The following is a 13,022-nucleotide window of genomic DNA, read 5'->3' as shown; positions in this document are numbered from 1 at the left end:
TGGGGGGGGGACGGGGGGGCGCGCGTTCCTAAAGAAGGTGTTCTATGCTTATTATGTGCAGGGGCTTTCCAAAGGATGGAGAGGAGAGAGCGTTACTTGCTGGAAGAGAAAACCCCTGGAGATGGGGGGAAAAGATAAAGAGGTAATAGTGTGCTTCCTCCCTTCGGCTGGTGCGGTGACCGTGCCGCATGGGGCACTGCCCTGACGGGTAATGCTCTCCCGAGTCGACCATTTGGGAAAGTTTCGAGCTGTAAATGGGCATCTTTCACTGAGAAAGGCGCTCCTATCCGCTGCCTTCACCAACAAAACCCTGTGATACAAGCTGACTAGAAAATAGATGTTACCAGTCGACATTGTGGTGAGGGTTGGGTTAAAACAGTACGCAGTCCCCATCAATGGGATTTTATATGCTTTCCTTACTCCCCACATGGTGTTGGGGAACCTTCGGGCGTTACTTTTCGGCATCATGAGGTGGCACAAAAATCGTAAGCAAACAGTGAGGTTGGAGCCTTGATGTTTGTTGAGAAATTAAACAAAAGCTGAAAAGCGGATTGTGATGGCTCAAAGCACGAAGCAGATCGACCCAGAACGATTTCAAAATCTTGTCATTTTAAAACTAATGATTTACTGTGAGGTGAATTGTACGTAATCTGTTGAGATAATTCCCATGTATTGATCCATAGTCTAAGCCTGTTGTAATGTTTTTTCAGCAGATTAAAAAAAACTTTCTTTTGATCTGTCCCATTTTCAGCTATAGTGTTCCTACACCATAAGCCAGAAGATGGCACTACAGGAATAGCTATTGCTGTAGGTGGGCCTGCCTGAAAGGAACCTTGCCTCTCCAAGGATGTGTTTTCAGTGTGACATACTGTCAATGCAGAGAGCTGTCTGTACTTGCAGCCAAAAGCACCCGTGTTACAAAACCAGTTGCAGCCTGAAAAATTGTACTTTTTCTTTTTTCATTTGGGAATCTGATCTCATATCAGAGTAGGCAGGAGGGAACCATGCAGGGGCAGCTGAGAGGAAAGAAGTAAAAAAGACTTTGGTGGGAATTACTGAATCTGGGTGCCCAGAGGTAATATTTGGCATCCTTACAAGGTCCCGTCAGGTAGAGCCTCCTAGGGGGTGCCCTCCTTGGGCTGGCATAGGCTGCACGTGAGCCCAGCACCCTGGTCTCAGGTCTGTTAGCAAGCCAGAGGCTGACAGGGAGATTCGCATTCCCGAGGATGCCCTGCTTACCCAGTTTACAGTTTTGGTGGCTTTGTTGCAGCAAGAAAATCTGGCAGGACACATCCCATCACCCACGCACAGGGTAAAGTGATAAGGGAGCTGAGAGATGGTAGATCCTGCCCTAAGCCACAGAAAATCAAACTTTGTCCAGGGTTCAGGTATCAGTTCCTGGGATCAGGAAATGCCTCAAACAGACAGCCGCGAACAGATTGACATTTTTCATACCAGGTTTTTTGGGACTAAGGGTTGTTGTAAAAAAATGGACATTAAAATCAATGATTCTTTTTTTTTTTTTTTTTTTTTTGTTTGTTTGTGTTTGCAGTAAACAGAGTAGAAATAAATACTGCAGCAGGACAGAGAGTGCAAATGTGTTGTTGGCCTCCTTTTTAGATGCTCATTCCAGTTTGGGATTGTGCTTTTCTTACAGCCTAATGGGACTTTACAGAGACACAGCATAGCCAGGATTAAGTGACAGTGGCATAGCCCTTCCTACCAGAGTCTGGTCCCTGCACCTCCATGCCTCATGTGGGCATAGTCACAGGATGAGTCTCTAATTCTGATTCTCCCCCTGTTCATGGTGATGCTTTCTCTTTGTTATGTTCATCTCCCATACCAGTAAATGGCCTGTCCATCCTTCCTGAGCTTTGTTACGGGTAGCTCAGGAGAGGGATATGGTTTGCTGTATGTTATTGGATGTAAATTTTCCCAAATTAGTAGCTCTCATGCTCTCTTATTGTGTGGCTAGTGGTAGACTTTTTCCTTTGAGACTCCAAACTGCTAGAGATGTCTGTGTTAACACTCGTAAACATTATATCCCACAGTCATACCCAGCATTAGCAATATCCACCTCTCTTGTATTAGAAGTGTTGCCAGTGTGATGTAAAGACACCAAGTTAGTGGGCTCCTGTACAGTCTGTTATTGCCCTGACCTGAGGACTCTGTGACATTTGGGCTTTGTTACAAATCAGTTTGGTTGAACAGTCTCTTTTAAGTCACCTGTTCATGTTCTTTTTTTTTTTTTTTTTTTTCTTCTTATGATTTCCTGCATTAAAAGGTCATTGCTACAGCTGGAAAGGACCTGTATTCTCTTCGGTGACTGCTTTGTTGGGAACAATGTCTAACGTGTTTACTACAGTAAATGTAATTGAAAGCGTTATCTTGCTGAAAAAATTGCATGTGGCCTTGCAAGATACAAAGTTAGCAAATAAGGGAGTTGTAGGTTACCTGGAGAAAAAGTGTTCAAGTGAAGCTCTGTGGGTAAAATAGGTTGAAATTAATTTTGCTTTGGTTTTGGTCAAACTTAATGTTCTCATTGTTCATCTGAGGAATACCTGTTCTCCAGACATGAAGACTGTATAAATATATTCAGCTCAGAACAGCCATATAAAACTAATTATCTTTTTTTTTTAGAAGAGGTATTATTTGCTGTCTCTTATTCCCACTGCAAGTAAAAGAAATTTTAAAGGAACCGGGCAAACAAATCTCATTGCGTGCATTTTTTTCTGTCAGATAAGTCACCTACAACTTTCCATGTGTATTCCTTAGCTGGGACATCAGTAGTCCTATTACGTCTGCAGCAACATCTGTTCCTGGGGAAGAGTGTTCTCCTCCAGGGCTAGGTGTGTTGGATTTGGTTTTGATAACAGATAACTCAGTGTGGAAAACTTATCAATTAATGTGCAGCCCTTGGATGCAAATGTCCTAATTTTTCTCAGAGCTTTTCCCATGCCATTGGCACGTACTTGGCTTTTAAATATTTTTTGATATCCAAGGTACAAACCTGAAGTGAAAGAACTGCTTATAGGTATGTTCTTCTTGGCTGATCAGTCATTCAAAAGAGATCCTCTGACAGCTGGTAAACACCATGTACAAGCCCTGAAGGTGATTTCTGCCAGATGGATGTCTCTGTATTTGGATAATAGAGACTCCTGTTAAAAGAGCTACGGTTGTGTGTATGCCTCTGTCTCACTACATGTGATGGTGATACTGTCTGTAAAGCCAAGCTGCAGGATCTGACCAGAAATTTTGGAAACGCTACAAGGCACAGCACTGACCCCTCTCACAAAGCACTTTATCCCCTTTTAAGACTTTCAGTCCCTGTTGCAAAGAGTGAGTCCAGCTATTCATGTCTGATATGAATAGCCTAGAGGTTTGGTTTCTGAGTAGGTTATTTAAAGCTTATGTGCTGTCTTCTTTCAAGAAGAACCCAGGTGCCAGTTTAGCACGTCTGCCCATCAGGGGACCTGCATGTTCTTCGTCCAACTTTTTTGTGTTGGCATTATAGTGCAGGGCAAGCCGGAATAAGACGCAGAGCTCTCAGCTTACTTCTCCCTTGATATGTGACTCTCCTCAGTGTGCCTTTGCGTGGGGTCACACAGTGTTAGTCATGTGGGTGCAAGACGATGTGACAGAGAGAGACGGGCTGCAGCTGATGTGCGTGCCTTCAAGTGGGCCTCCTCAGGGCATGGGCCCCTAGTTACCAGCTCTCGTTCCTGGCAGAGCACCACAATCATTCTTTTGTGTTCTGACCACGTGGCATATAGGCACACTGCTACCAGGAGAGCCAGCTCCTTCAGTGGGTGCCTTGAATCACCAGAGAGATGCCACAGCCCTCCAAGACCTGCATGTGATGCCCAGTGATAGCTGTGTATTGGCAGGGAGAGGGACATGGGACTGAAGTGTGTGAGTCTCATGAACTGAGAATGTGACTTGGCAGGCCTGAAGAAGAGGGTGGCAGGTGATCTCTCACTATGGGGCAAGATTTTGTTTTCCCAGGTCCTTTAACATGAATCTTCAAACTATGATGTTTAAAAAGGGTTGTCAATCTAGGATGCTGGCCTGAAGTCTGTGCCGGCACGTCTTTGTTCATTGGATAGCTGTCAGCAATTTTCAGCTTGTGGCAGTACTGATTTGGAGCAGGACGGTATGAATTGCTCAGTAAATTATGTCAAAATCACTTCTACCAAAGCTCAAGAAGAGCAGCTGTTTCATGGAGCACTCCCAGTAAAAATGAAAGTTACCGACTGAAGTCCTGCTTTCGTCTGTAGGGAGAATTTGTTAAGTCTGGTGCCAAAGAGGGAAACTTCAGCTACTCAGGTGTTCATCAGTCTGTGTTCACTTTAGTGTGTGGCACAGGATAAAAGTTCTCAAAGATCATAGAATCATGAAGTGGTTTAGGTTGGAAGGGTCCTTAAAGATCACCTAATTCCAACTTCCTTGCCCTGGGCAGGCACAACTTCCGCTAGACCATGTTGCTCAAAGCCCCATCCAGTATGGCCTTGAACACTTCCAGGGATGGGGCCTTCACAACTTCTCTGGGCAATCTGTTCCAGTACCTCATCACCCTCATAGTGAAAAATTTCTTCCTAATATCTAGTCTAAATCTACCTTCTTCCAGTTTGAACGCGTTACCCCTTGTCCTATCATTACATGCCCTTGTAAAAAGTCCCTCTTCAGTTTTCTTGTAGGTGCCCTTCAGATACTGGAAAGCTTCTATAATGTCTTCCCGGAGCCTTCTCTTCTCCAGGCTGAACAACCCCAACTCTCTCAGCCTGTCTTCATAGGGAAAATGCTCCAGCCCTCTGATCATCTTCGTGGCCCTCCTCTGGACCTGCTCCAACAGGTCCATGTCCTTTTATGTTGAGTGCTCCAGAGCTGGATGCAATATTCCAGGTGGGGTCTCACGAGAGCAGAGTAAAGGGGCAGAATGACCACCCTTGACCTGCTGGCCACGCTTCTTGTGATGCAGCCCAGGATACAGTTGTCTTTCTGGGCTGCAAGTGCACATTGCCCACTCATGTTGAGCTTCTCATCAACCAACACACCCAAGTCCTCCTCAGGGCTGTTTTCAATCCATTCTCTGCCCAGCCTGTATTTGTGCTTGGGATTTCCCTGACCCACAGGCAGGACCTTGCACTTGGCCTTGTTGAACTTCATGAGGTTCTCACAGGCCCACCTCTCAAGTCTGTCCAGATCCCTCTGGATGGCATCCCTCCAGTGTGTCAACTGCTCCACACAGCTTGGTGTCATCAGCAAACTTGCTGAGGGTGCACTCAATCCCAACATCCATGTCACCAACAAAGATGTTAAATGAAGAATGCAAAATTTCAGCAAAGTTTGTCTCTTGATCAGAGCTGTTGTCCTATGTAAATCAGCTGCAGACCATTAAAAATGTGCTTAATTTTTGAGTGACAGAGATCAGAGCAGCAGGTTGTGCATATAAAAGGCACATAAAGGCGTTCACTGAACACAGCAGACATTAATATACTTAAGGTATTACTGAAGGTTGAAAGTATCGTGTGAAACAGGGCTGTGCAAATATGTTATCATCTCCCAGAAAAGGGGTACTCCCTGTATGTGTAATCAGTATTGTATTTGTATCAGGATGAAAATATACTTGTGTACTTTTATTATATCAGAATCAAAACGAGTGGCATCCTGTGTGGTGGCAATAAGCACTTCTGTTCATACAGTATCAATGCCTGCAGTTTCAGACTTCATGTTTGTTATTTGGTTGGTATTTGGGAGAAGGCTGCTCCATTTGGCACGTTTAATAGAGCTCAAATGATAAAGATAACACTGAGACCCATCCTTATGAACCACTCTTTCTTTCCAAGTGCCAGGTAACTTTGATGCTAGGGCTTCCTAATCCTAAATTCTGTAGCTTTTCTTCTTTCTCTTTTAACATAGTTTCTTATGTGCAGAATACATATGTATTATTTCAACACTTTTTTTTTTTCAGTTAACAGTCACTGGGGGTTTGGATGCAGGAGTTGTCACCATTTCCTCCACAGATCTTCAGCTGAAATCTAGCCTAACTCAGTCATTAACCACAAACTTTCCCACTGATTCGGTGTTAGTGTTATGAAAGGAGTTTGAGAGGTCTTGGTTTCAGCTTGTAGTATGAACTCATCCTGATGCTTTGTGCTAATTGTGTTAGACACAGAGACCAGGAGCTGTTGATCAGCCATGGCTGTACCTGTTAGTCCAGGCAAATAGAAAAGTTTTCTTATCCCCAGTGTCCCAGTTTAGCAAGGGCCTGGGAGAGAATTGGTGTGTATATAAAAGAGTAGCACCAAATTTGGCAGAAACGGTGTGGAAGCTACTAATGAACTGGGCAAATTAATGTAATGGGGAAAAGAGAGATTTCTTTAACAGATGCTTTGCAGCTTTCAAGAACTTGAAATAGTTGAGCATGACCCTTGCACAGGTGTAGGTGTTGAGCTCAGAAGATGTCGAAAGGTGTGCTGGGATGGTTGTGTTACCACTGTGGTGATTAGTAAGGTTGCCTTGTGATTGTAGGGCTGTACTCTGAGTTTGTGTAGATACTGGTCTGTCTTCTTTGCATGGCTTGTTTCACAATCTTAGCAAGCTTGCTGGGAAGGTAGGTAAGTCCTGCTCATCTGAGAATGTGTTCTTGCTATGTGGGGTGTGGCCTACATGGGTTCAACTAATTGCTGGTTTTTATTGCATCAAGGATGTGCAAGAGATACAGTAATAACATCAACCTTTGCTCAGAAGATCAGATATGTTCCTTAATGACTAAGGAAGAGACCGAAGGAAACCTCGTAAGTTAAACAAAGGCAGAGGTGTTTTATTTGTTGTCTTCTAAAAACAAACTTAGCTTTTCAGATATACAGGAATGTTACGGATGAGAAACTCAGAATTGAAACCACTTTTAAAACTAATGAGGCAGTTAATAAGCACTGTCATTTGCATGGAGGAGAACAGTCTGAAAAATAGTAGTGTTCAGTGTAGCATGGAGTAAAAAATGGACGACTTTTTGTCTCACAAAGAGCCAAAGAAAGTACCTTTCTGAAAAAAAAAAACAAACCAGTCTGGAGAGCTGATATTTGGGAAGATAAAGGAGAAAACTTATTTTGTTTTTTCTGTCTCTGAATTAATAGAGCTGAGGAGTTTAATAGCCTAAGGAATAAGCATAAAATGGCCATCCCCAATTCCCATGGAGTACCAGGTGTACATGGCATGTTACCATACATGTCGTGTTGTTCCTTGAACCATACTCAGTTTAGGATGTGCACCTCTTCTGTAACTAGAGTGTAGCAAGCAATTAATGCATTTTACCTGGAAGGAGGTGTAGTTTTCTCTTATTTTTGCCGGGGCTTTTGGGATTCAGTGGAGCATGTGTTTGCTTGAGCCCTGGAAAAGAGTTTTGTTAATGGAGGCTGAGAGCCTGGAAAGAGGAGCTTCCCCTCAGAGAAAAGAGACCTTTTATGAGTCTTGAGTACCAGGAACTCTGGAAAACAGTCTGGAAACTTTGCTTACTTTGGGAAGTAGATCTCTATACTATTCTGTATTTTAATAATGGGGTGGATGGTAATTTCTTTTTTTTAGTGGCTATTTTAAGGTCTTATTCTGTCATAATTTCTTGTAAGGCTTCAAAACTCATCCACAGGCACTCTGTAGCCTCTCTCCAAGCATTTAATACTATGTGGTGTCTGCTGACACAGTAAACTTAATGCAGGGTGGATGGGGTTATGTTGTTAGGACTAGCTAACTAGCTAGGTTGTAGGAAACTAAATACCACCATCCTCACTGTAGCTGTGGGCAGAGACAATCACTGTCATGCTTCTTTGAAGTGTATGCAGAGGATGCAAAATGAAGGAGACATCTGATAGGGGTTTCTGTGATAATAAAGTCTAACCTTTGAGGTTGTGAATGTTGTGTTATATTGACTTTCCTACAAGCTATACCTGACTGCAGGGTTTTTTCAGTATTTTCTCTGTCTTTACATCTTGCTGTGAAAAGAGAAGCATGGCTATGCTGTAGAGACTTTTGAACAGAAACTCATGCAGCTGTGCCAGTTCCAGAAAGGGCTTTGAATTAAATAATACTTTTACTCTGAAAAGGCACTTTCTTTTTTTAATTGGTCTTACCACAAGGCTATTTCCCTGCAGTACAAACATTCTGTGGCTCCCAACTGCAAGTCTACATGAAGTGTGAATTGAATTTCAAGTCCAAAAGCCCCCATATGCGATTGGCTTAAAGACGTGAGACTTGTTTTTCCTCAAATATAACAAATTATGGGTGCTTTCTTTCTTCACCTTCTCACTTCTAAGCCTGCTTCACAAGTTTCATGGCAGCCATAGGAGAGAGAGATTTACTTTTCTCATTCTACGTCATGCCTGGGGTTGACTTATGTTCCTTTGGGCCTTGTAGCAGAGCCCTGGGAAAATAACCTCAAGTGTGGCCAGGCTTGGTGAGGTAGAAGCAGTGTTATGCAATCCTCCTCACTTCTGATTCTCTTAAGCATCTGCCTTCATGAAATAGATGTGACCTGTACTACATAGCACTGTCCTGCTAGGTATGCCCAAAAGAGGTCGGAAATTGTTCAAACCTATGTGCTCTTTTTGTAGACCAGAGGCACAGCGGTCTGTCCCTTTTGCTGCCTGGCATACAACAGGGAGGTGAGAGAGGAAAAGGTCAGCACAGAGAACAGTGCACAAGGAGAAATGCTTCAGATGGCTGTAGGGAACATAACTGAGGAGCCACCAGGGTGCTGCTTTTGTCATTGGCTTTCTCAAGACTTTGTGCTGTCCATCTGTCCTGGTCCCTCCCTTAACAAGCTCCTCATTGCCCAGTTTCACTCATGAGACCATGAGGAGGCCAAGTGAGCTTCAGTGGATGTTTGGGAGGTTGGGCAGGAGCTGAATACCCTTGGAGCCATGCTGCTGGCTGGAATTCGCCCTGTGACATTTCTCCGTGCCTAAATGCCCTTCCTCCAGCAGAAGACTGTACACCCTTAAGGGAATAAACAATGTACGTAAACCATGGAGACACAGTAAAAATGAATTTGTTTAAAAGTATTATGGCAAATAATAATTATTGTTGCTGTTTCTTCTGACCATCGTGAACAGTACCTCTTGAAATACCTTTCATGCTGCTGAGGAAATATGCACATGCATTTTTATTGCTTTTATCAATCATCTCCCTCATTCATTTCTTAGTGCAAGGCCTTTCCACAGGATTGCCAATAGCCTTTATTTTACAACAAACAGTTTGATTAAGGAGTATTACTACCCATCATTGCTACATTGGTGGGGAAGTGAAATGTTTATGAACTAATCTATACTGTCCTCCCAAACCATAGATTTTGGTAATGGAAAGTTCAGTTTAATGCTCTAGCAAACTGTGATCTGATATGTATTGTGACAATTAATCTAGAATGAAGTTGGTGAAATTTTACTTTTTCAGCAACATTTCAGATTTCATTTTGAAGTAAATGTAAGTGCCTGGGTAAATGAAAGTATTGCATTTTTCATTATAAAATAAATGAGAAATAGGTTACTAAGGAAGCATCTTCTCTTCGTTACACATTTGAGCACTTCCTTGTATCCCTATAAAAGTCAACCTCAGCATAAGAAGGGTGTAGATTTAAAGCTGCAGCAGGACTGCATGGACAATAAGATACTACTTTGAAGAAGACTGTTTGAATATGTCATGTTTAAAGCATGAGATTTGGTTGAAAACCTGTGGAAGTGGAACAATTGTTCTTGCAATAATGGTATGAAATACCGTAAGAGAGGAGCTATGTGGAAAAAAAAACCAACCCACAAACAAACCACTATTTCAGTGTGGAAGAAAGTTTACATCACTGGGAGGGTTACATTTGTGGATTCTGGTCAGACAGGAGGAGTGTCGTACATACTGTAGCTTTCAAATACCTCAGTACCAATGTAGAGAAGATGGATATGAACACTGAGAGAGCATAGTGATGTGAACAGCCAAGTTTGCCTGCCAGAAAGAGGATGTCTTTGCCAAACTTTCTCTTCTTGGGTTTGCCATCATGGCATGAGGGTCAGGGCTAGCAGATCTGCGTGAAGGACCCAGGTAATGTTATACAGTGATGTCAGGCATCTCAGTAATAGGAAATAAACACATATATGGCTGTTGTGTAAAAGTGCTGGAGATGTCTCCAAAGAGATGGCAAATCTTCAGAGCCTTGGGCTAATGCTATGAGGTGAAAGCAGGTATATACAGCGTCAGGGTCAATTAGTGCACTTCCTGTTCCTTCTTGCTCTAGAGAAGAGTGAGGCAGCTGTTCTTGTGCTTCTTTGGTTTCTTAGTCTGTAGGTTGGAGGGAAAAATGGCCAGTGTCTAGCAGCTCATAGGAGTGAGAAAAGACACAGAGAGTGTTGTGAAGAGTCATGTCTGACCAACTGTTGCCCAAACGAGGTTGGGGCAGTGGGTGGAGCGCGCTGTGTACAACACTCAGGTGCTGTAAGACCAGTAAGGAACTCCTGACACATCAGGCACACCTGAGTGCTGTGTTTTGTTGCCCCAGATAAATGCTCCGTTCTGTTCATCTATTTCTGCACAGAACAGCACCAACCACTGGCTGGAGACTATTCTTCTAAAATAAATTAAAATCTGGTCCAAGACTAGGAAGAATGCTGATGGAATGTAGAAACAGTTTTTCCTTTTAAAAGCCCAGTGTCCATGTTTTTGACACTCAAGCCCTGCACGTAAGAGGGAAGCACCTGTAATGTGAGTGTGGCTATGGGGACAGGAGGCTGTGCCTGACAGTCTCTTTGGCAGGTGTTGATACTGTGGATGGCTGTGCAAGGCCATTTGGGTCTGGGATGTCACAGAATTATAGAATGGTTTAGATTGGAAAGGACGTTGAAGATCGCTGAGTTCCAACCCCCCTGCCCTGGGCAGGGACACCTCCCACTACACCGGGTTGCTCAAAGCCCCATCCAGCCTGGCCTTAAACACCTCCAGGGATGGAGCTTCCACACCTTCTCTGGGCAACCTGTTCCAGTGCCTCACCACCCTCAGAGTGAAAAATTTCTTCCTCATATCTAATCTAAATCTCCCTTCTTCCAGTTTGAAGCCATTCCCCCTCATCCTATGTCCAAAGCAAAGCACTGACTAGCACCAAACAGCCTCTGTCTTTTCCTAGATGAGAATCTGGAACCTTGAGCGCTGCTATACAGAGGGGCACTGCTCCTCTTGCAGATCCCTGCTGTCTGAAATCCATCCCACTCAGTGCATACGAATTCCCCTCTTTGGAGGGGTTCCTCAGCTATCCCTGGCCTGGCAGAAACAGCTGTGGAGATGTCTTTGTTAGTATGTGTGGTCGTAGCTTGCTCTCAATCAATACAGCCTGTGTCAAGAGCAGAATTACATTTTTTGGGCTCGGTGACCACCTCTCCTCAATCATTCTGACCTTTCCAGCTTGGTTTTTTAGGGTGCCTGCCCCACGGTGCTGGTCGCTGTGTCTAGTGCTGCATACCAAGGACCGGTGTTTTGCAGCTTGACCTTTCTTTGGGGATTTAGCCCTGCTCCTGAGGAGTTAAACTGTCAATTGCATTCAGTAATGGAAAGTATGTTCATTAACAATGTTCTATTTAAAATACAAAGCAAATGTAACTGTGGCAAGAGGTGTCAGATGACAGGGACTGAGAATTACTTTTTCCATTCAGAGCCTGAGCAGATGCAGCGTGTCCTTCCCCAGCTGCCGGGGTCTTCAGTCTCTCTCTGTGGGTAAAGAAGGAGCTCGGTCATGGTGTACCATGTGCCGTACGGGAGTGCAGTGGTACTTCTTGTGTGGAGTATTTCTTTCCTTAGGTTAACAAAAAATATAAGAGGAAGCAGCCTTTTCTAAGGAGCATTCCCCAGGATCAAAGCTCCAAGCGCTGCTTGCATTACTAGTATGGAGGCAGTATGTAGGCTGAAACAAGTTCAACCTTTAAATGGTTTTGAGGCAAAGTAGGAGGGTTCCCTGCTCTCCTACAGAGCTGTTCAGGCATTTCCAAACTGCTTTCAGTTTGGGTATCTTTTGGATAGGATTTATTGATGAAATTAAAGCTAACTGTAAAATGTCATTAAATTTCCAAAACATCTTGTTTTTTACTTTTTCAAAATAAATAACAAAACCCAATTGGGTTATGTTGAAGCTGTCGCTCGCTGAAAGAGGCTAGTATATAAAGGAGTTTGCCATTCTTTGCAAATGACTGAATTATTTAAGATCACCCCAAAATGTTTTTGTCTTATAAGAACATGAATATCTTTTCATATATTTGTCTCTGTCTAAATTTAGGGTGGGGATTTTTTAAAATTATGAAAACCTTTGGATAGCATAAAAATCCATTCCCTGTGCAGCTCTAAGAAATACTTTGAGACTCGGTCTCAGTTTAATGGGACCATTCAATTCTCTTTCTTTTGTCTGTTTTGTCTGTAAAAATAATTTCTGCTTTAATTTTTGAGGGGTGATAGTAGTGTTACCTTGATTCCTTGCAATTAGCATTCAGAGAAATACTGTCAGGCTGGTTATGCCCCACAATCTGGCACTTTAAATAAAAATACGAATGGGAGTTTTTAAAAATGCGTAGCTTGAAAGTCTGTATAATTCTGCACTGATCAGAAGCCATCCCATTTTTTTAGTCATCTGGCCTTGGGGCCCAAATATTTTAGAAGTTAATAAAACTTGCAATTTTGGAAAGGAAAATATAATGGAAATTTCAGCCTTTCCTTTAGTGCTGCATCCAACCTCGGACTAGGCTGGTTCTGTGACTGCCTGTCAATGCAGTGTGAAAGGGCAGTGTAAAAAGGAGGCTGACAGCATATATGGTGAAATGCTGTTTTGTTTTTTGTTTGTTTGCTTTCCCAGCAGCTGAGATCTGCAGTTTCTTGGAAGGAGGAACCACATGGAGCACGTGTGTATGGACAGTATGTTGAAGAACAGTAGGGTGTCTCGCAGTCCCTTGAGAAACACCCTGAGTCCCTATAAATGACTTATAACTTACTTTAATGTATCTCACACTTTT

This window comes from Charadrius vociferus, unplaced genomic scaffold (assembly GCF_000708025.1).
Source record: "Charadrius vociferus isolate BGI_N301 unplaced genomic scaffold, ASM70802v2 scaffold136, whole genome shotgun sequence".
Taxonomy (NCBI): Eukaryota; Metazoa; Chordata; class Aves; order Charadriiformes; family Charadriidae; genus Charadrius; species Charadrius vociferus.
Note: the sequence above shows the minus strand (reverse complement) of the source record.